Source organism: Canis lupus, chromosome 30, assembly GCF_011100685.1.
Source record: "Canis lupus familiaris isolate Mischka breed German Shepherd chromosome 30, alternate assembly UU_Cfam_GSD_1.0, whole genome shotgun sequence".
Taxonomy (NCBI): domain Eukaryota; kingdom Metazoa; phylum Chordata; class Mammalia; order Carnivora; family Canidae; genus Canis; species Canis lupus.
Window position 1 is genome coordinate 14106965 of NC_049251.1, and position 27081 is coordinate 14134045.

Here is a 27081-nt window from a genome sequence, read left to right on the forward strand (position 1 = left end):
TCTGAGTCACTGGGGGATTAGAAAATGTGTCTGTGTTGGCTCAGACTGTATTTCCTTTTTTTTTTTTTAAGATTTTATTTATTCATGAGAGACACACACACACACACAGAGAGAGAGAGAGACAGGCAGAGGGAAAAGCAGGCTCTGTGCAGGGAGCCTGATGTGGGACTCGATCCTGGAACTCCAGGATCACACCCTGACCCGAAGGCAGAAGCTCAACCGCTGAGCCACCCAAGTGTCCCTCAAACTATATTTCCCACATCTAACACAATGACTGGTCATTAATATTTACCCCCCTCCAAAAAAGTTTGAAGAACTTGAGAGTTACCCCACTAAGGTTAGAGGCATTTGCCATATGTGTTACCTTCCACCCTGGGAGCATATCAGACAAGTTGGGGGGCAGGGGTAGAAGAGCCCAGTGTATTTTATAGCTCTATGGGTTATAGCCAAGGCCTAGTAGTGAACTTGGATTATTCAAGCCAAGACCTAGTAGTGAACCAAGTTCAGAAAGGAAAGCCAACACCGAAGCAAAGGTCTCTTTTAGAGTCAAACTAATTATCTGCACCAGAATCTACTGGTTTGTTAATTGGTGTGTGAGATAAGCACAATAGCTATTGATATTTGTCATAATATATTAAAACAGCAATAAATAGGCTTAGGTAAGACAAAACTTTAATAAAGAGGTTGGGTTTTTTTATTTCATTTATTTATTTGACAGAGAGAGAGAGAGCATGCACACAAGCAGGCAGAGTGACAGACAGAAGAAGAGGAAGAAGCAAGCTCCCTGCTGAGCAGAGAGCCTGATGTAGCACTTGATTCCAGGACCCTGGGATCACGATCTGAGTTGAAGACAGGTGCCTAATTGATGCCACCCAGGCACCCCCTAAAGAAGTTATTTTTTTTTTTATTGAGCTTAATAAATACTTTTTCAGGATTTTCCAGTTGTCATAAAATCTAAAATTATTATTTGGTATCAACACACTGATATATGGCAAAATATTAGCAAAGAAAAATACGTTTTTAGAAAACTCAGTTATTTAAAGAGAAGGAAAGCACAGACACACCTTCAACAACCATGCAGAGAATGTAAACCCAGAGGAAGAAAAGAAATAATTTCCCTGGTATCAAGAAGATCTACTTAGAGCGCAGGGGATAAAATTAAGAAAAGAGACATAAGCTAAGAATCCTGAAAAACCCTATTTTTAGTGAAAATGTTCAAGCTATGACTTAAGCTTTAGAGAAATTGATAACCACTCCTCTCCTGGGCAAGGTGTTAGAAAGCGTAATGCAAGAAATACCCTGTTTTGTTGAATTTTTCTAGACAGATAATTTAGAACATAAAATTTTTGTTTCAGTATTTTACTATATTGTGATATGCTTGTCATCACCTGGTACTGCCATTGAAATTTCTACTGACATCTGCTTACAGCTATGTCACTAGCTACCGCATACCGTGGTGACAATTAAAACATTGTAAATTTATTCTCAAAAGAAATGAGTTCATGTAATCAAAAGATTAATAGTATTATTATAATAATGTAATTTTAAATGCCTCTGAGACAGAGGCCATTCACCATATAACCCTGGGCTCAGTTTTACACCCAGGAAATAAGTATGTAAACAGAAGCATAGAAGGGAAACACAATTCTTGGTTCTGTGTATACCTGTGTTTTCAACTGTGCAACTGCAGAGAAATGTAGCCGAAAAGATAGTGGACAGAAGACATGAGTACAGGTCTGATCCAGGAGATAGTGGATCTGGGACCTTCTTTGTCATTATTGGGTTGCATTTCAGTAGGCAAACCATTGATCCTGTTCATTGGTTCCTGTTTTCTCATCTGTAAAAGGGGATGGTACCAGCTTACCTCGCCTTATGAAATGTATGAGGATACACTTTGGAGAGTTGGAAGGACTCTACTCGTGTAAGAGATGAGTAGTAGGATCATGATCCAAAAAATTTTTACATTTAGCTCTGTAATGGGCTTTTTATATTTTATTTTGCACTTACATTTGAATATGGATGTGTCTGGTGCTCTGGGAATTCACAACACTTCAAACATGTAATGAAGCCACACTGTGAACACTTAATTAATTTAGAGTAGGTGCTAATTCTTAATAAGAACTTTAAAACATGGTTTATTGTGAATAAACCATAATTCAGAGAATTCACACACATATAAATGAGATTTTCCTATAGCTTAGAAAGATGCACTCTAAACAGGTTCTGAATAAAATGCCTGGAAAATTTATTTCCAGGTTTTTATGGTTAGTGACCTCTGAATGTGAGATAATATTTCAAAATTAGAAAGGAATCCTTTGCCACCAACAGGCAAGTTAGTAAGATATTCCATGAACTCACATTGAAAAAAACAATCATTCATTTGTCCATTCATCTTTTCTTTCATCCATTAAATCTCCCAATTTGAAAAATAAATAAATAATAAATAAATAAATAAATAAATAAATAAATAAATAAATAAATCTCCCAATTTGTTCATTAAATGCTTAATGAGCGTATGGTAGCTGTTCACATTGGCGACACAGGCAGATTGCACTCAGCCAGCATGTACTACGTACAGATGAACTGGATGTGTGGCTGGTATCCTAATTGGTTAATGCCTGTATCTCAATTCTTATATTAAGAATTGTTATATTTCAACACAGGGAGTGTTGAAAGGCAATATGATCAATCCTATAATGAAATAATTCACGCTGTGCTCATGAAGGGCTGAGAAAAGGATCTAGAGGGTTGATCTAGGGATGTTCAAGAAGGCTTCTAAAGGAAAGTCATAGTGAATGGAAAGGACAAAGGAACATCACAGACATAAATGGAGAGCATATTCCAAACAAAGGGAAAGGTTGAAAGCAGCAAATGTGAGCAAACATGGTGGTGTTGCAAGAAGGAATAACTCATTACTAATGGAGAAGAAAACTGATGGGATAGAGTACTGGTGATAAGACTGATTAGGAAGTAAAAATCAAGTGTAAATTACAAGATTTATGAAAAAGATAAAGGGAATTAGGAATCTTAATAACATGATCAAATTTGTGATGAGCAGTATGCAAGGATGTTATGTAAAAGAAGAGATATAGACCCCTTCCTTGAGTGAGCTTTCTGACTTTTGCACATAACAGGACGTTCATGTGCAGGATAGTAAAGAAGATTGCAAATAAGAAAATTTCACGTGTTTGGTTCTGCAAGTGCTATTAGGCAGACTCCTGGAGGTGGGCAGAAAGTTTTCCAGAAAGATACTTTAGCTCCATCACAGTGAACATCAACAAGATAATTTAACTCCCATAGCTTCTAAAAATGTTCCTATAAAGACCATGTGAATATAAACAATTACCCAAAGAGTGAGATGAAAGAATGTTGATGGTAAATAAAGACATTCCATGGCCAGAATCCTCCAGGTTCTCTGTTATTCTGAGCCTCCAAAAAATTGCTTGATCTCTACTTGGTTTTGTGTGGACTTGGCCAAAACTGTTGTGTCTAACAGCAATTTCCGTGGAGCTCAGTAAAATGGTTCCAGAGATATGGAAGGGAAAAGGTAGAGAGGGGAAAAAAGAACTATGAATGAATCCGTTTTTGCAATTTTGGCTTTTCTTCAGAGATGGCCATGGTCTTCCCCTTTGCAAAATAGCATTCGAAAAATGAATCTTATATCTGCAGATGATCTGGGGGAGTAGCCCAGCTGTGCTTTTCATATATGCACCTAACTTATTTCAAGGGTGTTTTTGTTTTATTTTTACAGCTGCAAAGTGTTAGCAATCTGAAAAGAGCTGCCAAGAGTACAATCAGATGAATTAGCTTAGGGCTGGTTTTCATGGTATATTCAGAGCTGTTCTAAATAAGTTCCCTGTGCAGTTGCTGAATACCCTGAGTGATCAGAGCTGTTTCCCAAACAGAGTTGGAATGGTTATTTCCCCATTTGCAGCTGCTTATTTGATTTTTAAAAAGACCCTTCGAAACATTTTTGCATTCCCTTAAAAAACTGTTATATATGCATATATACAGAGTGAGGTTGCTGTTATAACAAGAAAAATGAAGATGTTGACTGTCAATGAAATCCTCATGAAGACCAATCACAGAACTTAACTGCAGGTGCACCTCAGTTTATGGGTATAATAATCAGCCAATCATAAATTCCTATAATATTATATCCTATTTTCTTCTGACTTTCACTTGTAATATTCAAGAAGCATTTTTTCCCAAGGCAAAATAACCCAATGATCTGACAGGAATATTTTTGAGGAACTGATTAGACAAAAAGCTGATCCTGTGATAATCTGGAATATAGAAACTCTGGAGAATTTATATGGTTTCCTGAACTGCCAAGAAGTCGCCACCCTAGAATCTCCTTTCTGCTACAGCTGCACTCACTTTCAGCCAACCATTGAAAGGCATCTTATTCCTGATTCTACACATGCAGTTTCTGGATTCTAGTCCCTTGTGAAGCTGCTTGTTTGGCTTGGTGATTTACAAGGATTGGTTGATCCAGTGTGCAACTCACTAGTAAGGACACCATTAAACATGTGATCTATTTTGGCTTAACATTTTACCCACCTCGAGGATTTGGCATTCCTGCTTTTCCTTCTTATCTATTCTAAAAAATTAGAATACTATTTGCTTAAAGAAGTGCTGTTCTCTTTTTTCTAAGTTGTTTGGGAGGGGGAGGTTGTTGCTGTTTTTAGTAAATTTTTTTCTACTGATTATACTCCGTACTACATTATTGCAGATCACTAGAATGTCACAAAAGCACTAATGGGACTCTTGGGGAAAACATGGCCAATAAAGTCACATGTTCTTTTCAGCGATAATTCCATGTGTCTGTTCAGGTTACCAGTGGGGCTTCAAATGTGTCTTCCCTGACCTCAGGTTGACTTAGCTGCCCTGCTCTATGTCTCCACAATGCCTATAGTTTTATACTGTTGGTAGTTATCTATGTAGACATCTTTTGCATTCTTTAGACTGTTAGAACCCTGAGGCCATTGGCAGTGCAGTAGATATTGGCAATCTAGCACTGTCTTATATCCCTGCATCATCAATGCTTTAGCAGTATCTGTCACATTATAGATGTTTAATAAAAGGGGTCTTGAATGAATGAGTGACTCTATGACTAAGGATGAAACTTAAGAAGAATCCTGGAATAAGAATTAAACGGCCTAAATTTTTGTCTAAACTGTGTCACTCTGGACAACTTATTAAGTCATATCTGTTTGTTGTTGTTGTTGTTGTTTTCAACTAAAGAGCTTGGACTAAATGATCTCTAGTGTTTTCTTCTAGTTCTGGAATTCTATGACTGTCAGGAGGTTATTTAAGTCTGGGATTCTGTGATGGGATATAACCTACTAAAATTGATTGCAGGAGCACCTGGGTGGTGCAGTCAGTTAAGAACCCTACTCTTGGTTTGGCTCAGGTTATGATCTCATGGGTCTTGAGATTGAGTGCAAGATAGGGCTTTGCGCTCAGTGGGGAGTCTGCTTGAGTTTCTCTCTCCCTTTTCCTCTGCTCTCTCTTTTTTCCTCCTCATTCTCTCTCTCTCTCTCTCTCTCAAATAAATAAATACATAAATAAATAAATAAATCTTAAAAATAAAATAAAATAGATTCTGATCCAAAAAATAAAAAATAAAAAAAAAAAATAAAATAGATTCTGGATACTTTCACAATGCTAATTTGGGCAGGGGCGGGGGGCTTTCTTCCAAGCAAGTAAAAATAAAGCTAAAATGATATGTGAGAGATCAGAAAATGAGGAATTTGCCAGACCAGTGAGAGAAGGGAGATACCTAAATAAAGAAACTACAATTAGTTGATAGATTTGTCTTGCAGTATTCAGAAGTCTACCATTGAACACAAGTATCCCTATTAATCTCTGATATAGTAAACAAAGAAATTTCTTTTTTAATTTAACTACTGGAATTATCCAAACTAAACAATGTAAGCTCAAAGTTATATATTTTAAATTCAATTAGAACATTTTAATGCCTACTAAATGAATGTAACCAGGTATTTAATAGAAATTTATTTTTGAGAAATTAATTGTAATAAACATTACCTGTGGTAGGTGAAGCATTTAGCATACCTTCTAGAGCATCCTAATCCCAAAGTAGCCCTTTGAAGGGTGCTCTGAGTTTTAGTAACACCATCAATGTAAACTCTTTGGGTTAAAACTTTGAAAATTCTTGTTAGAATATAGTATCCTTATTCCTTTATTCAACAATAGCTATTGAATATTTATGGGCTTAAAATTGAGTACTATTTGTCAGGTACTGTGCTGGAAAGTTAACTCAAATGTAAGTTAAAATAATATCATGGTCCTTCTCTTATGGAGCTTATATGTTGCAATATTGAAGTAGTAGTATATCAGGCCACCATAGCCCATTGTCCCTAACATCAAATAATTCAGATTACTACTTGCCATCCAAATCCTGGGAAAATGGAACCCAGGGTGGTTAAACTCCAATAGAGAAAGAAACTATGGAGACTTCTATAATATGAAGGAATTTAGAAATCCAGAACTATCCATCCAGAGTAGGATTCTCCCATATGTGGCTCTTGTAACATAGACAACAGCTTTAGGGGAGCCAGAAGGATCAAACAAAGAGAGAAACCCATGGGCAAGGGGACTTTTGGGGGATTGTTTGTTTGTTTGGACAGTCTTAGGGACAGCTATAGTCTGAAGCAAGTATTTTAAGAATTTATCTAAAGCCGCAATATTGGGAAATTATTGTAGATGAATTGGTTTCTTTGCAAGATAGCATGGGGTAGGGGAAGAGAATGTGGACTTTTACTTGTACAAGTGCCTCAGTAAAACAACAAATCTATAGCTCAGTGCTTTCCAGAAAAATGTAGACATATGCCAAAGAGTTGAGATTTTGCCTCTAAAATAAATAATGCTTTGGGAATCTGAAGGGACCCAGGGTGACACTTCAATCTGCTTTGATTGAAAATTGATTAACACTTTGGGGGAAAATGTATAACCAATTGAATTGCAAATTAAGGTAAATTAAAATAGTTTACTAAGTTATTCATCACTGGGTGAATATAGTGGACACTTATCGATTTGTACTCTATCTACCAATACCTATTCTGGATTGCATAATCAATAACAAAGGTTATTGGTGGTCTGTCATAAAAGACATATTCCTTAGGCTATAATACCTAATCAGATTAGAGTTTGCCTCATGCAACCATAGGACAGTAGCAAGATATCATGCTTGCTTTTTTTTTTCTAAGATTTTATTTATTTATTTATTTATTTGAGAGAGAGAGCACAAGTCAGGGGAAGGGGCAGAGAAAAAGAGAGAAACCGACTCCCTGCTGAGCAGAGAGCGTGACTCAATGTTCAATCCCAGGACTCTAGGATCATGACTTGAGCCAAAGGCATACGCTTAACCAACTGAGCCACCCAGACATCACACTTTCTTGATATTAATAACTATTAGCTCAAAATATCAACATGTATTCCCGATTTGTCAGTTTCTGAATTGAATTCTATAGTCCTGTTTTACTTTGCCTGTCCATGAATGGGTTACTCTAAATCTAGCTTCTAAGATTTAAGTAAACGTGATCAATTTTTAATGTATACTCATAGTATCCCTTTTATATTTTATGAAAGAACTAGGAGATAAAAAAAGGTATCTTCTGCCATTCAGAGGACAGAGAGAATGAAAGGAAGCCCTGGAATCAACACTTAAAGACATCGTATCTTGTTCCAGTTCAGATGTTTTCTGTCCTTAGTTTGTGACACCACCTTTTCCTAACACTTCTCCCTCATTTTCTTCTTCTTCTCCCAATGTGGCAACAGTGTTGGGCCACGTAAAAGGCCCCTTCCAGATAGAAGCAGCAAGCAGAAAGCTGCACCCAACTTAAAGTGGAAAAGTGTAGAGGCATGGAGATAAGTAATACCTGAAGCTCTTATCTCCAACACATACACACATGCACATATACTTACTACATATTTGTAGGGCTGGGAGCGGGGGAGGTTAGAACTGACTCTGCTAGGAGGGATAGGGGAGTTTTCAGAGTTCTTATGAACTGGCATAGGAAATTTTCATTTAAGGAAACTTAAAACTCCAAACCATGTAAAGGAAAAGAGCTGGAAGATACTGAGGAAAGACAGAGAAATTTGGAGTATCACTAAATACAAATGGGAGAAACATGGTTATCAAACATATTCCACTTTATGATTTGTGAAACTGAGGCATGGTAAATTATTTAACCTTCCTAAGGTTATAGAAAGTATTATGGAATTGGGATTCTAATTTGAACTTGTCTGACTCCAAAGTTGAGCTTTTTTTCTCTGCACTGTCTTGACTTCCTAGCTAACGAAAACTAGTGAATAAAACCATATTGGATAGACATAGCTATATATCTCTAAGTATATTACATCTCTAAGTATTTTGAAATAGGATTCTGTTTCAGTATATAGCATGGTTTCAGATAACAATCAAACATTTGCTTAAAAGTTTCAATGTGGATGACCTAGAAAATAGTGCCACAAAACCCGGAGGAACTTCCCTCCCATCCCCCACCAACCCTTTATATTTAGGAAACATGACCAGCACCTTGTGGCCATGAAGGAGAATCCTATTGTGGCAGGGCATATGCATTTTGTGTGATCTCAGAGGATATGACTGATCATACTGGATCATTCACACTTGAATTTCCCTCGAGATCAACCATGTGCAGCTCCCAGTCAGATGACCAAGGGGCATCTGTGCCCCTAGGACACAGTTATATCCTCTATACAGAGCTAATTGATATCCAGCCTGTGACCTTGGCCCCATCAGTCCTTGTTCCAACCCAGTTCTGTCTAGTACTTATGCATCAAGAGCCAGACATTCTAGCTGACAGAAATAGCCTGTTCCCAGCTTAGCCTGCTTTGGGGAGGGTCAGTGGGGGGATCTTGCTTATAAAAATACACACACAGAAATACCTCTGACTTTATGTGCACTTGTGAAATGATACTATTTTTACATGTAACTCAAATTATACGTATATAAATACTGTTTGGGAAGATTATTATTTCTGGGGAATCCTGATTACATCAGGACAAGACAAGACAGCCTTAAATACAGGGGGAAATGATGAAAATACTCTACCCATCTCAGAATCCACCAGTTTATAAACCCTCATACCACAAAAACCCCTGAAACATTAGTAACAACACCATTATTACCACTAATCACAGGAAAATTGTGGGGCTAAATTAATATTCACTGCTGACTTTTATATAGCCCAAAGCTTGAGAAAGAGGCAAGGCAGAGGCAGAGGAAAGTGCCTTGCTTTCCAACTATAGTACAAATTTCTGTGAAATAGTATCTTTGCTCTTGCTTTTGTTTTACACATCAAATATTCCAGCACAGTTCCTGTTGCTGTGCTATATTGGTTTTTGACTATTTTTTTTTAACTTTCAACATTTGGTAAGTCCCAATAAAATGGAAGAAAATGTGTTCATCCATCTTTGTTCTTCTTTAATAGAGATTTGTTTCAATCATGTTGTTATCTGCACTTGAAAATAGCTGGCTCATAGAATCTTAGTTTGAAGCTCAAAAATGTGCAAAGAGCATAAAGGAAATCTTTAAAAAAAAATCCAGCCATGTTGGCCTAAGACCTCTAAAAACCCTTATAAAAATGTATGCCTGAAATATTATTAACATCCATCTCCTACCTACACGAAAGCAATCAAAATGAAGTCAGTTTCAGCTCACTGTGACGCTTACCCACATTAACCATATAAAGAAGAAAAGAAGACTCCATTTCTCACCTACTTTTGTGCTGAGTTTAGTCTGGAAACACAGAAAATTCTGGAATTTCCCACCTCTGGAGAGAAAACTTGTTTTCCCCAAAAATAACATAACTGCTGACACATTCTTCCCTTTGATTTGATTTTAATCCCTGTGTCCTTTTATTTGCTACAAACTCTTTGAGGAAAATTATGTGCTTAAGAGAAAACAATGTGCTCTGCCTACCATAGTTGATGAGAACTGGTTGAAATGAAGAGCTTTTCAAACTTTCCTAATTTAGTAGTTGGGAATCCCCAGTGATGGGCTAAGCGGTAAAAAGATCAAATGGTTGGAAACACAGAAGTGGGTCCGCTTAGTGTCTGAAGCCAATAACACTTCCAAAGCAGGCTTTAGTGAGTAGCGTGGCAAGGCAGCTGCTGCTCAGCTGAGGGGACTGCTGGTTGCAACATGTTTTTATTATCTTAAAATCCTCACACCTGCCAGAAACACCTCCCTTTGGAACAAGTTCAGCTCTTTCTTGGCCCTCTCCCTTCTGGAAGCAAACACAGAAATGGGGAAGTATACAAAGTGTAGGCAAGGGAATTTGCACATGTTCAAAAATATGGATAGAGCCATTCCCCTCTCAGCAAAGCTTTCACAGAACCCTCCAGAGTCATCCCAGTTGCCATTTGGACATTCTTCAAAGCAACATGAATACTCTCAGGACATCACAATGTGCTCCCAAAACATGGTTGACAGAATAAGAGAATCCCCTCCAGTATGATGATTGAGATATATATATCTCACATACACATGTAAAGATTATACACATACACATACAGGTATAATTTTTTCTGAACCTAAAATAGCACAAGTTTATTGTAAACATTTAGAAAAATATAGGAAAGTATGATCCTATAAAATTTTAATGGACTTCCTTGGAAGAGCTTTTGTCTGTTACTATCATTATTATTATTAATTATAATGTCATTATCATCAATATTATTAACAGCACCAACCATGGAGCATGAAGCATGGTATTCATGCTTTCCAAGTCACCCTATGAGTTATGAGGACATGCTGCTAAAGATCATTACACTTTGATCTGAATCAATTCATCCAATCCTCAGGGCTGAAAATATACATATTCACTTAGCTAAGTGTATCACAGGGGATTCCCAGCCCTTATGGAGCCAGCCATATACTTCATTCCCATTGCAGCCAGCAAAGAAAGCATGTGACAGGAGGACTTACAGTCAGCTCTAGGAGCAGGGATGGAGTGCCTGGCTTCCCTGCAAGTGGAAACCTAGGAGTCTTTGCCAGCAGTGTACATGAAAAGAAGATTCCCAACCTTCTGGCAGCATTGTCTTGGTACCCTTGAGGATCTTTTTCTTTCCCCAGCACAGTCTGCTTATTTCCTATGAAACTCCTATCAGGGCATGAAGCCACACTCACTATACTGAGTCTCTAGTGATGTCAGATTCTCTGTGACTACAGTCCTATTCCATGTCATGGAGACATTATGAGGGAGATCACTTAATCCCATATATTTTTTTTAAGATTTTATTTATTTACTCATGAAAGACACAGAGAGAGAGACAGAGGCATAGGCAAAGGGAGAAGCAGGCTCCTTGCGAAGAGCCTGGTGCAAGCTTTGATCCCAGGACCCCGGGATCACAACTTGAGCCAAAGGCAGACACTCAACTGCTGAGCCACCCAGGCGTCCCGACTTAATCCCATCTTATAGGAAATGGAAGAAATGTTTTAAATATGATTTTTAAAAAATCTAAACTATCAACAGATTTTTTCACTGTGGGTTTTATGCACAAGGAAATAAATTTATTTGTGTGCTACCAAATAGCATAACTATATCCAGCATCCATTTTGGAGTTATTGAAACAAAAATGATGATCACACTTACAGTACTAATTTATATAACTCTTTTTCTCCCTCATCCCAGATCTTTTAACTTTAAGGAAATTAAAGGTGTTCTAGAAGTGCGAAACATGGGTCTTTCTTCACTATAGACCTGTGCAAATGTCATTCACCTGTGAGAGTCTACTCTTTTTATTAAAGCCCCAATACTTGCCTAAAGTTGCACAGGCGATGTGGCAAAGATCATTGAAGTCTGGATCTCCCACTTAGTGTTCCCTTCTTTCATCCTAAAAGTACTCCATGGGCAATCTAAGTTCTCATTAAGGAGAGAGAAGAGAGGTGTTGCTGCCCATGTGCTGGCCTGTTTGAGAGAATATGGAACATGTTGTTATGGTACTTTATAACCTTTCAGGAGATTTTACTTTTATATCATGGGAAGCTAAAAATGAAAGTGAGCACAAATGATTGAAAAAATAAATTTTTGAGCTAGGGTTTCTTTCCTTCCACGTTTTGAAGTTTTCAGTCTTTCAGTCTGCTAGAAGAATGGCCAGTCATCTTTTCTTGGTCCATTTTTTTAGTATTGGTAGTGTAAAGTAAAACAAAACTCAAAAGCTCCTCTCTCACTGCAGGCAGAGCGAGAGGCAAATGAGAATCATACTCAGTTACCATGTACTTCCTCACTTCTTTCCATTAAGTGACAAATAGCTCAGTGCTATTTGCTCCTGCTTGCAGTTAATTTTGTATGTAGATCTTTATAGAAGCAGCACCTTTTTAATAGAATACAGAATGTGTTCCTAATGTGAGAACCAATCTTCAGCAAAAGAATCTGGGAGTGTGAGAATTTCTGTGATTTAATCATCTTCACTGATGGACTGGTCCAGCAGCTTAACCCACCCACCCATCCATATGGGCCCAGTTCTAAGCTACAATGGCCAGGTGAGCATCATACTTAACAAAGGTATAGAGCAGTTCCTTTTTCAGGCTCAAGGTAACCCTCAGGTCATTTGCAAGAACTACTCCAGAGGTACATGGTGCCTTTATTATTATTTCAACCTCTTATGGCTGGGAACCTGATACCCTATAAGCTCTGAAAAACCGACCTTTGTCATTGCTGTCCCAAGCAGGAATTTTCCGAAATGGGGGCCAAATTCTATGAGCAAGAAAATGTAAAAGTAAATATGGCATTATCATTTTCAAAAGCACACATTTTCTCTAATAGACATACATTATCCATAATATTGTAATAAAAATTAGACTAGAACCATCATATATGAAAGGTTAAAGCTATAACTTTTTATGAGAGCTACAACAATTCAAGATGCCAATAAGCTCTGCTCCTTACACCTCCAGTTATATGGAGGTTTTCACCTTTTGATTGCATTGATTTAAACTTATTTCTATCTTGGGCTCCTGAGTGACCCATGTGAAATAAGTTACTGGCTCTGATCCAGACTCCTATGATTAGATGACTACAACTCATGAACTGTATTGGTGGGAGATTAGCAAGCTTATCCATTGCTTGGTCAGCCAGGAACATGTTTATCCTCTGTGCTATTTTGCACTCGGTGGGCCTACTCCACGCACAGCTCTGTGGGCAGCCCTTTGTCTACATGACGGGGAGCAGTTTGAGGTTGGGGGAAGGGATGAATTGAATATACACATTTTCTCATGGTGACATTCAGAGGCAGGTAGACTATGGCGAAAGGCCAGGTAGACCAACAGCAATACACAAAGGCTGGTGTCCTGCCAGGAATGAAAGAGAGCACAGCCTCGGCAGGGGCTGGAGTTTAAGACTGAGGCAGTTAAGTGGTGGAAAGAAGAGGTGAGAGCAAGGTGAGAAAGCCTGAAGACTGAACTCCACATACTATGTTTTTTCCTTTATGTCTTTGTACTTCCAATACATAAGGGCAAATATCTGACTGATCTCCGCTACTCCTACTGAACTACCCATCTGACATCTGGGGCTTATATGTGTGTGTCCCTGTATGCACTTGCATTTGAATGCTGTGACACCCATGAAAGCTGCAGGAGCAAAAGGCCTTCCACCAAGGCCAAAGATTAGGAGACCCAGTAAATGCTTTAGAATTATGTATAATATCAGTGAAGCCATATAAATAAACATGTTGCTATCAAATTTATACACAAAAGTATAGATGAACTATATTGCTGGAGGTCATGTCAATTGATAAAATACTTTGAAAAGCAATTTGACCTTGGGTATCCAGAGCTACCAAAGTAAAAAGCACATGTATTTTAACCTGCTAATCCCACTTGTGGGATTCTAGCCCAAGGAAATTTAATAAAAGAAAAGAGAAAGCCATAGCATAAAAATATTCATTGCAGCACTATTTACAAGAGTGAAATACTAGAAACCACTGAAGCACCCAATGATAGAAGAATAGTAAAATGAATTATGATGTAGTCATTGAAAATAATATTTTGCAGCTTGTTAAAATGATGGTCACGGAGACTAACAACACTAAAAATGCACAATATGAAGTACTGAAGAAAAACACAAAATTGTATATACACTATAGTTGCAATTGTGTAAAAATGTAAATGTACATGAGCAGAGACAAAAATGATAATGAGTAACCATAAAATAGCTGTGTAGAAGATATGATAGTAGGTGATTTCTTTTCTTTTTTTTTTTTAATGGCTTATGGCTTCCAATGGACTTTTTAATGAAAATAAGAAAAAGTATGAGCTTGTGCTTACCATAAAAAAAATGCCCCAAACATGATAAAGCAGGGCACCAAGAACTGTACAAGTGTGTGTATGCATGTGTACACGCATGTATTTTGAACTTCTTAAGGGAGGATTGCTTTTTAAAGTCTTAAATTTCAAATTGCAGTTGTTTAGAAAATAAAGACTTGAAGCACAGAAACTATGACAGTGAGACATTCCATGAGCACTAAATTCAAGCAAAATTACAAGGAGGAGATAAGTTTGATTTTATTTTACAGTGGCAACCTGTTTCAATTTTATGCCCTTAGTCATAAAACTAATCTTTCAAAAGTTGCAGGTGAAATTACTTAAAAATTTGTCACACTTCAAATGACAGTTTTGGAGCTCTAAAGAACATAAATATTTTTACTTTATCACATAATTGCCTCTAACTACCAGTTAATTTAACTATATGACTGTAAAATTGTTTTCTAAAGTGGTGATGTCCCAGTGGGGTTGCATAGAACACCTCTTGCCCACACCCACGCCTATAACCCTTTTCCTTTTAGCTGGCATATTATAGCCCTGCTAATAGCTCACATTCCCTGCCTGAAAAAGATATTTTACAGCAACTAATATATCGTACCACTGAATATTGAGCTTAAAAGAGAGAACATCACAGGGGTAAAAAGACTTTAAATCTCAATTAGAAATGAAGCTGAAGTTGTGTTTGGGGTACAAGCCAGCCTTCATTCAGCTGTGGGTGAGGCCAAAGCATTTCCTTCTATATTATTCCTATCTTAAGAAGGGCATTTCAGTGTTGTTTGATAAGAAGGCAAAGGAATGGTAAAATGTTTGGAAACAAATAACCTGCATCTGAGGAGCTCTCCCAAATTCTATTACAAGAAGTGGGTTAAATATAAAGATGTGTATGCTATTAGAGAAGTACACAGTCCAGAAGAAAACCATCACAGGGGCTGTGACCAGGTGCACTGTGCTCCTAACAACCCATTTTAGGAAGAAGGGCTGCAGATGAGGGTGACCAAAAGAGAAAGACAAGGGTGAGACAAGATATAGAACAGTGTGGGGAAGGAAACAAACTTCTCTTTAATCACATACTATATATGCCTCTCTGACCACCCCTTGAGGTAGCTCATCATATTGATGAGAAAGCAGACAGAAATGAGGGCTGAATTACTTGCCTGGAGCCACACAGCTTCTTAGTGCTGGAGACAGGATTTGAACTCAGACACTGAAGCTCAAAAGCCCATATTCATAATCATTATGCTGTCCAGCTTCCCTACTTAATTATGAGAAAATGGTAGAAGACTACACATATTCAGCTGGAAAAAAAGCAGGAAGAAGGTGTGAATGCAAGTTACAGGAAAACGCGTCACCCGGTCAGTCGGTGTAGTGCTACAGAATGGATGGTTGGCACTTTGAAAAGGAGATGCAATGTGGGGACAAGAGGGTGTAGCAATGGAAGAAAATAAACTTTGCCACAGGGCAAACTGCCTAGGGTTGGTCCTGGCCCTACCTTAGATAAGAAAGGAAATACGTGTTAATTTCAGGATTCAGTTTTCTTTTGATGCCCAAGAAAGCAGCTTTCTGTTTCCACTCTTCTATCATCCTACTGCTCATTTTCGGCAAGACAAGTGGCTGCAAAGCCAAATGCAGAGTGACACGCAGATAATGAATGGTGGCATTACATGAAGGGTGCACACACCCTGAGGTCCTCCGTTGTATATCGCTGCTGTAGGTAACATCTTTGATAGTCTCAGGTAAAGGGTTTGTTTTGGTCGTGTAGCTTCTGTGTATTTTCTCTAATAAGCCCTCAGTGGGGAAGTGCTGAAGCAAGGAGGTCTGTGTTCTCAGGGGGATTATGGTGATTCTCGGATGGAACCATGCTCAGCAGGGCTCAAGCCAGGATAAATGATTCATAATCATATATGAAAACAAGATTTGAGCTGCACATTATTTTTGCTCTGATTGAAAATGGCTTTGCATCTTATAAGAAGGTAGCATTTTCTGGACAGGTATTGAGGCTTCTGAACAGGCCCATTTTGAGTCCTGAATCCCTAATACATGTTCAGAGAATAGATACATCCACCTTTCACAATAAGGGGTGGTAGATGGGAACCTCTTCCCAAGGAGGACATTGAACTGGATTGGATGCATGGGATGCTGGTTCAGGTAGTCTAGAAGATATGTGAGTTTTTATTTGCAGGACCTGAATTTAATCCCATCTACCCCCTGATAGTCTCTCTTGTTCTACTGTCATTTCCTCTTCTCATAACTTCTCTCCAGTTAAACCCTCAACACCCAAACCCTAAATCTGTTTTATATCAAGGCAAACTGAGGAATTAATTCAACGTGTTAACGGCACAAACATTAAAAAACAAAAAAACAAAAAACACTTTTTTTGCAACACCTTTGTGTTTAAATAACTTTCATTGTTTTAACCTGAAATAGTGAATGGGTTATGTGAACTAAATGATCAGTCCTGACAAAAGTAAAATATTAGAGCCTTTGGCCAATGCAGGGTAGGGACAAAGTGGGGTATGTATAGTCTGGGGTTCTCAGAATGTAGTAATCATCAGAATCACCTGGAAGGTTTTGTGAAAACACAGGTTTGTGGGTCTACTAGCCCCAGAGTTTCTGATTCAGAAAGACTGAGGGGCTGGAGTACCTGCATTCCTAACAGGTTCCCAAAGTTGTTACTCAGGGACAATATTTGAAAGCCACTAGTTTAGACCTTACAATGCCTTTGAGCATTATCAAACTACATGATGTAATAGTGACAACAGCGATTGGGGTCAAATTCTGCTAAGGAACTCAGAGTACAGATGCTTTCATGGTAGTCAGTGTAAATTATTTAGAAATGATCTGCAGAACCATGCCTATCAGGCCGTCAAGCCCACAGACAACAGAAGGGCCTCCAGTGGAGTAACTGGTAGGATGCTATGGGTCCCTCGGCATCCACATCTTGAGCTGACCTACCCTCATCAGCACTTCCTCCATTAACACAGTTAGTTGGGGGTTGATTATACTTTGTGACAAGAATAAAGATCACACTAGCAGCCAGAACTCCAGCAGAAATAGAAATGCCACGTTTATGCTTCCTGATGATGTTGGCACATTACTTTCCATGTTTTACTTTTAATTTGTATTCACAGTTATACTTTTAAAAATTATTTATTGCATAAACAACACCATCACGGCTTTAATAGGAAATCAACATGGAAGAAGAAAATCATTCCACAATTCCACCACATCAACAAATCCTTACTCCCATTTTATATTCCCTTCCAATTGTTTTCAATATTCACTCATAATTTTTTCTTCTAGTGATCATAGCATGGATAAGATTTTATTCTCTGCTTTTTCCACTTAACATTATAACCATGTGTAATGAATAGACAAAGATCATTTTATGAAATAGACCAGGAAATGAATTTTTGCGAGAATACCTTTTTATCAAAAATGTCAAATTTGTATGTATTGCACACCTGTTATGTGTGAAGGACTATGCCTGGCATTGTGCATATAATACAGTAGTAAAATGTTTCTTGTCTTTTGTCATATTTTTATCATTTTTGTCTATAGGCCATGCTGTAGAAGTATCCCCCAAGGATGGCTCCCCAAAGGCATTTTGGGCATATAGTATTGAGAGAAATTATGCAAAGTCCCTTTTCCCTATTATGGAACCTCTTCCCAATAGGAAAGCTCTGGAGGACTATAACAGCGCGAAGGCTGCATGCTTCCCTTCCCTGAGGTTAGGACAGTGACTAAAAGTGATGTCTTTTGGGTGCACAAAGTCAAAATCAAGGATGAAAATAAGAAATCATGGTGTCAGTGCAGACTTTTGGATGTTCAAAACCTGTCTTTGCCCCTCACTAGCTATGTGACCCTGAGCAAGTCAGTTAATTTCTCTGAGTCTCGTGCATTTCATCTCTAAAAGGCATGCAACAATGCTTAACTGAAAAGATTTGTTGAAATTAAATGAGATGGTGTAAGACATCTAGTAGAGAGCCTGGCATATAGTATGTTCTCAAGTAGTGAGAGCAGCTATCTCTAGTTACAGTATTCGCGTGTGCTATAGGAGTCAGCATGGTATAGGGGGACAGAATGGGTAGAGGGGGAGGGGCTTAGGAAAAATTCTACGGTAGATTATTATAAGATGTAAACATGGGTTGTTTTAAAAGGATGAGAGGGAAGTGTCCACCTATAGGGGTGTCTGTCACACTCTATTAGTGCCCTTTCCCAAAGTTCCCTCACCCCATTAAAATGAAAGCATAGATCTGACAGGTACCTAACTTAATTTGAAGAACCTACAACTGCGATTGTACTGTTTCTCTAATTTGAGGTTGCCATGGTCTCAAACATCAGCAACCTGGCAAACACAATGTTCTGCTGTGCGGTCTGAAACAGATATGTATATAAGCTTTTTGCTTGAAGTTGATGTCTTGGGTGCTGCCTTCATTAAGTGCAGCTAGAATATGGCCTGCATTAGCTCATTAATGCTCGGCCACCTGCCAAGTGCAGTGAAATCAGCCTGAATTCCAATCTTTATAATAGATGAACTGAGGACTTACTATTGCCCTCATCAAGCAGAACTGATATTGTCATTAAAGTTTAGTAGCTGTACACTTCACAGAGAATGGGGTCTATTTGCTCTCTGTTTTGGTTAGGGAAATCACATCAGGTTTACATTTTCTTGTTAGTTTTGAATTTACTTCCTTGTTAAGGGCCAGTCAATACATTGGGGTCTATTAACATCTTTCTGTCAAAGGGAAAGCCTTGGTTGTTAGACCTGGTAACTCTGCTGTTAGAATGGGCCCATTAATTTGTTACCCTACAGTGAATGCAAGATCAGCTCTACTGTTGGTGGTGTAAGGATTTGAATATAAATTCATTGACATAAAGAGAAGCACTAAATAAAACTTGGAATTCTGATGAAGCCAGTAGTTGCTTGTAACATGTGCAAAGCCACAGTTTCATTCTACATCCCTGAGGGAAGCCTGGGTAAAAACATGTGAAACAACTTCATCAGCCATCCAGAGACTTCAGCTACTATTCTCTGGATCAAGTAATTTTACTTAACTAGACAACAGTGATTCTATCTGAAAATAAACTATTCTAGGTCATCTGTAAGTTCTTTTCCAGGGCTGACCTCCTCTGACTTTACAAAATACACGTTCTATATTCAACCACTATATTCTATAAGCTGAGTATAATTTATAAAGCCAAGATTGAGACTCATCTATTATTTAATTATTTAGTATACCAGTACCAAGCTAATTGTATACCAGGACATTCTACCAATAAGGTTACAGAAATAAATCCTTGCCTGAAGTGGATGCTCATAGCTAAGAGAAAAGGGCATACACATAGAGCTGTGATGCAGACAGAGTGGCAAACACTACAAAGTACAGGACACAGCCAATTCAGCAAGGAGAGAATCAGGAAAGGCTTCATGAAGGAGGTATTTTATCTAGACTTTGAAAAGTTGGGTGACTTAGGCATGCAGAGACTTGCACCATGTGAAGAGTATAAAACATCTTTTTATGATTCCAGCTTTTCTAAAAGTATACAACATGATCACCAATTAGGCAACCATTCACTTGATTATATTCAGTTCAACTTACCAACTCTAAATTGTGCACCAGTTCTATCTAGGATTTCAGTAAAATCTGAGACATGCAAAATAATAGCTTTGCTTCTACCTTCAATAAATGTGATCTCCCTGGGGAGATAAGAAAGAATAGTGCATAAAAGAATAGTTAGGAGAAGAATATATGATAGACTGTATAATTTCCAAAAATAATGGCAAAAATAAAAACCAAAGAGTTCAAAGAGAAGGGAAGGTGGAGGAGGTTGAAGTAATTAGGAATGACTTTATAAAAGACGATGGTCTTGAACAGAGTCTTAGAGCAGAAACTGGTATGAAAAGGGGAGATAATAACATTCCAGAGAGTGCTAATTGATGGGGAAAACTCAGGGTATTTGAAAATCTTGTTATTTTCTAGAGATAAAGTAAGAGATTGGAAATGAATCCATTTGTTTGGCTCAGCTATCTCCAGAATTAGTTAGTCTATCTCCCAAGCTGCTAGGACCAAAAGCATTTGAGAAAATATCATCATAAGGACAGAGCAAAGAGTCAATGCACAATGCTGATAAAAAACAAAAACAGAAACAAAACCCCCTGAAATGAGAGCTTCTCTGCAAGTGTGACAGAATGAGGAATTCTCTCCCCAAAAAGCAACTGTCATACTGGACAAAAAAGTCAGATACAACCATTCAGGGATCTGGAAATCAACCAAAGGCATACAATATATTAAGGAGCATTTATTCTTAAAAAATACTGAATTTCAGCTTAAGAACAATATAAGCTTGTGGTGTTATTGTCAGTTTGCTTCTTCCATCTCTCCCTCATCACTATTAACATGATACTTGCTAGTAGCCTCTCATGCTGTAGAATGTTCACCTATTTTGGAGTAATTGGCAGTTAAAATGGTCAGCTTAGTATCAAGCTAATAGGGACTCCACTATGGAGTCCCAGGGGCTCCACTAGCCTGTGGTTGCAGTCCTGCCTGGGCCAAGCTATGAGCTAGACTGTCATAAAAGTGCAGATGTTCAGGAAAGACTGGTACAGGCTCAAGCCATTCAAAGATTCCTGACTGGTGGAACATGCATAAATTCTCAGGGGAAATATAAGAAAGCCTAGAAGGAAGCAAAAGTCAGGATCAGCTTAGGAATGGCCTGAAATTTGAATGTGCTCTCAAGCCTACACTCACATCCATTAGCAGAGAGTGGAAGCCTTACCGGCTTAAGGTGTTTAAGCATAACTTCTGACCTATCTTTGCCTGAACGCTCAGTGATTCAGACAAAGGGATGATACCTAGGAAGTTGTCCTAAAAATAAAAACAAAACAAATGAAAACACTGAGTAGGGACAACAGAACCTATAACTTGCAGGAGAGACAGAGTTCACAGAAATAGTCCACACAAATTACTAAACAAACAAAATAACAACAAAACAACAGGAGAAAAGACAAAAGTCAAAATTTAGAATTACTACAATAGATTATATAAAATGTATTCAACAAAAATTCCAAAATGTGTAAAGAAACAAGGAAGATTGACCACTTCTGGGAGGATGGGGGAGGTAGTCAATAAAAACTGTTCTGATTATCCCCAGATGTTGGATTCTGCTGACAAAGTCCTCAAAAAAAGGTTTTATTAAAACACTTAACAAATTTAAGGATTATATGTCTAAACAAAAAGCAGAGCATGGTAACAATGAATAGAGAATCTCAATGAAAAGATAAAAATTATAAGAAGGGGCCTCTGGGTGGCTCAGTTGGTTAAGCATCTACCTTCAGCTTAGGTCATGATCCTAGGGTTCTGGAATTGAGTCTTGCATTGGGCTCACTGCTCAGCGGGGAGTCTACTCCCCTCTCTACCCCTCACTCCTGCTCATGATCTCTCTCTCTCTTTCTCTTTCTCTCTCTCACAAATAAATACATAAAATATTTTTTAAAAATATAAAAAGGGAATTTTAGAGTCAAAAATTGCAATGTCTGAAATTAAAAATTTTACTAGAGGCCTCAAGAGCAGATTTGAGATGGAAGAAAGGGAAAAAAATGTGTACTTAAAGATAAATCAATAGAGATACCCAGTCTAAAGGACAGAGTGAAAAATATTGAAGAAAAATGAACAGAACCTCAGAGACCTATAGAAGAGCATCAAACATACCATCATACATGTAATTGGTGTTCCAGAGGAGAGGAGAGAGCAAAGGGAGGCATGTTATAGATTGAATTGTGCCTTACAAAAAGTCTATGAAGTCCTAGTTCCCACTAGCTGTGATGTGACCTTATTTGGAACTGGGGAGTTTGAAGATGAGGTCATTGGTGATGACCATTAGGGTGGACCTTAGTGCACTGTGACTGGTATTCTTATAAAAAAGGGAAAGCTTGGACACAGAGAATGACTTGCACAGAAGGAAAACAATGTGGTGACATAAGAAAAGCAAGGAAAACCTGATGCTACCAGAAAATAGGAGATAGTCATGGAACAGTTTCTCTTTCACATCCCTAAGAAGGAACCAACACTGCCAACACTTTGATTTTAGACTTCTAGCCTCCAGAATTGAGAAACATTTCTGTTGTTTAAGCCACCCAGTTTGTGGTATATTGTTACAGCAGCCCAGGAAACTAATACAGAACAGGAAAAAAAAGTTTGAAGAGATGATTGACAATTTCCCAAATTTAATAAAAATATTGATATACAGGTCTGAAAAGATTGATGAGTCTCATTTAGCAAAATCCAAGTGATTCACATCTAGACACATGATAGACTGTTTATAGCGTTGAAAAAGAAGAGAAAATTTTGAAAGCAGCTAGAGCAAAATGACTCATCACATGCAAGGGATGATTAACAGCTGATTTATCATCAGAAACAATTGAGTCCAGAAATCAGTGGAACAATACCTAAAACTGAAGAAAAAACTTTTGCCCATCATATATACCTTCTCCAGGAAAACCAGTCTTCAAAATGAAGATGAAATAAAGACATTTCTAGGTAAATGAAGACTAAAATAATTTATTGCTAAAAGACATTTCTTACAATAAATAGTAAAGAAAGTCATACAGGCTAAAAGAAATGATAGCAAAGAGCAAAGATCTGAAGGACTGACAAGAAGAGAAAAAAATGTGGGCAAATATGAAAGATTCTATAAATGTATTTTTTTTATTTTCCCCTAATTTCTTTAAAATAAGTAAGATTGTAAAAGCAATAATTAAAACACTGTGTTCTTCGGTTTATAACATATGTAGATGTGATATATATGACAAAATAGCACGAAAGAGGGATTTATGTTGGGATGAAGTTTCTGTAGCTTACCAGAACTAGGTTAGTATTTTTCTGGAGTATATTGTGATAAGTTAATATGCATATTATAATCCCTGGAGCAACCATTAAAAAAAAAAAATATATATATATATATCAACAAAGTAATTAAAATAGTACATCAAGAATATCTTTATTCAACATAAAGAAGCTAGGGAAAAATAGAGGAACAGAAGGACATGAGACAAACAGAAAACAAATAGCAAAATGACAAGTCTAAAAACAATCATATCAATAACTGCAGTTAATTATGAATAGACTAAACACCTCACTCAAAAGGCAGAGATAATCAGACTCGATAAAAAAGGAATTACATGCTGTATACAAAAGGCACATGTTAGATTTGAAGACAAATGGTTGAAAGAAAAGGATGGAAAAGATAACCATGGAAACAGTAAAAGTAACAGAGCTGGAGTGGCTGTATTAAAAGCAGATAAAGGGCAGCCCCGGTGGCTCAGTGGTTTAGTGCCTGCCTTCAGTCCAGGGCATGATCTTGGGGACCCAGGATCGAGTCCCACATCGGGCTCCCTGCATGGAGCCTGCTTCTCCCTCTGCCTATGTCTCTGCCTCTCTCTCTCTCTGTGTGTGTGTGTGTGTGTGTCTGTCATGAATAAATAAATAAAATCTTTAAAAAAAATAAAAACAGATAAAATATCTTTAAGACAAGAAATATTGCCAGATACAAAGAAGAGCATACATAGATGTAAAATCCATTAACAAAAGTAACTGAATTCTGCAAAATATATAAAAAAGATTAAAATCATGACTCAGTTAAATTTATCTTAGGTAAGTCAACACTAAAAAATAAATTAACACACTATCTCATATTAGTCTTAAAGTCTCTCCTTTAGTCTTAAAGGATAAAAACTATATGATGATTTCACTAGACTCAGAAAAGTCATGGACAAAATCCAATACTAATTGAAAATAAAAACTGAACAAACTAGGAATAGAAGAAAATGCACTCAATATGATAAATGACATTTATGGAAACCTATAGCTGATTTATCCTTCATAATGAAAGACTAAATGTTTTCCCCCTAAAATTTGGACTAAGTCAAAGATACCATTTATGCTACTTCCATTCGACATTGTATTAGGTGCTCTAACCAAGAATAAAATACTCTAGAATGGTGGGACACCTGGGTGGCTCAGTCGGTTGAGTGTCTGCCTTTGGTTCAGGTCCTGATCCCTGGGTCCTTTGATTGAGTCGGGGGGGGGGGGGGGGGGGGGGGGGGCCCCACAGGGAGCCTGCTTATCCCTTTGCATATTTCTCTGCCTCTCTCTGTGTCTCTAATGAGTAAATAAATAAATTCTTTAAAAAATTCTAGAATGAGTAAACAAGCTTGACAAGATCACAGGATACAAAACCACTAAATAAAAATCAATTTTATTTATATACTAGCAAAGATAAAACTAAATATTAAATTTATGAAATAATTTCATTTGCAGTAGCATAAAAATAATAAAATCAGTTAGGAATAAATTTAACAAAAGAAGTACAAGGTTTATACAATAAAAACTATATGAATTTGCTTAGAAATTTAAAGATATAAGTAGATGGAGAAATATTTTATTTCTATGGATTTGAAGATTGAATAGAACATTTTTACAATACCAATTGTGCCCAAATTGATCTATAGATTTACCACAATCCCTTTCAAAATCCCAACAGGCCTCTTTTTTTTTTCTTGTAGTAAGTCTGGAAGGCTTTTTAAATAGAGATTGATAAACTGATTCTAAAATTCAAAAGATCTAAATTCTAAAAGTCAAAAAGAATAGCCATTGTAATATTTTAAAAAAGAACAAAGTTAGAGGACTGATACTACCTTATTTGAAGGTATATTATAAAGTTACAATTATCAACATAGTGTAATATTAGCATAAAGTATACAATACAATCAATGGGAAGTAGAAAGTCCAGAAATATACCCACGCATATGAACAATTGATTTTCAACAGTACAAAAGTAATTCAAAAGAGAAGGCATAGTCTTAACAATCAGTACTTGAATAATTTGGTATCCATTTGCAAAAAAAAAAAATTAAAATAAACTTAGATCCTTACATCACACCATTCTAAAAATCTAACTTAAAATGCATCATAGACCTAAATGGAAGAACTCAAACTATAAAACTTCTAGAAGGAAACATAGAAATTCTACATGACCTTAGATTAATCAAAGTATTCTTGGATTCAACACTAAAAGCAAGATTCATAAAAAAGATAAATTGTATTTATTAAAATTAATAACTCTTGTGTTTCAAAAGATACGTTTAAGAAAATGAAAAGCTATGCCAAAGACTGGGAAAAATATATGCAAATTATACATTTGATAAAAATTGTCTAGACATATCCAAAAAGACCAATAAGCACATGAGAGGGTGATCAATATCATTAATCATTCAGAAAATGCAAATTTAAATCACAATGAGTTACACACTAGAATGATTATAATAAAAAGGATAGACAATGCCAAGTGTTAGCAATCCTGGTGGCTTGCTAGTAGAAATGTAAAATGATAACAGCTGCTTTAGAAACAATTTGGCAGTTTCTTAAAAACTTAAATATAAAGTTTCCATAAACCAAGCAATTTTAATAGATTTAATAATCCAAGCAAAATCGAAACGTATATCCAAACAGGAACTTGAGAATATTCACAGTATTACTCCCAATAGCCAACAATTAGAAACTATACAAATGTTCATCAGCCGGTGAATATATAAGCATAATGTGGTATATCCATGTAGTGAGATATGATTCAACAACAAAAGAATGAACTGCTGATACTTGTTATAACACGAGAGAACCTCAGAAGCTTTAAGTGACAAATGCCAGATGCAAAAGATGACACAATGTATGAGTCATTTGTTTCATGTTTTTAGAAAGGAAAAATTTATGGAGAGCAGATCAGCAATTGCCTCAGCTAGGGGTAGGAGCAGGAACTGACTATAACTAGGCTCAAATAAAAATCAATAGATGATGGAAATGTTCTAAAACTGAATTGTGATGATTGTTGCACCATTTTATAAATTTACTAAAAAGCATTGAATTACAAAGTCTTGAAGACCATTAAAAATTAAAGAAAAAAATTTAAGAATTAGGGAAATAAATAAGGGTTACATAATGGAGATTATATAAGAGATTAAAAATAAAGATTACAAAAATATGGATTACAAATATAGGCATGAAAATATATGCATAGGCATATAGCTACTTTCCTAATTAGGAATCCAAGAAAACAAAATGCCAAGTAGCCTCGATTTATTATGTCTTGCCTATCTAAAACACCTTCCTCCCTACTTCTATTCATCTTCAGTGCTATGTACTCCTTCTTCTCTATCATCTCCAAAGCCCTTCTTGAATTTTGTGTTCAGATGACCATACTTTTAACTCCCACAGCACTTTTATTTATTGTTTTATTCTGCTTTTGCATTAAAATTAGGTATTTGTGTGCCTTATCTCTTCCTCTTGAGGACATTATGAGAACATTAAACAAGTTTTACTTATTTTGGTATTCCCAGTAGGTTCTAGAACCATAATGATATGTAGAATGCTTAACCAACATTTATGGAATTAACAAAAGTGTCATATTTGCATAGATTATTTACCATCATAAAGATCCATGCAATGTGCACCTTTCCCAATGACGATTCTTTAACCAGTGTCCTGTGGCAGTAGGTAAGGAACTTCCGTCTTCCTTCACCCTCCCTGACAAAGACAAGAGTTGAGAGGTAGAAGCCTCTCCTTTTTGAGAATATAAATCCATGATCAATATTTCCTTTGTCATATCACCTTTGAGTGGTTCTGACCACCATTTTGATTATGAATTCAGAGAAGCCAGCTCCTACCTCTGTGCATCTCCAAACCATCTCCCTTGTGCTCATTTGTAAGTCTTGG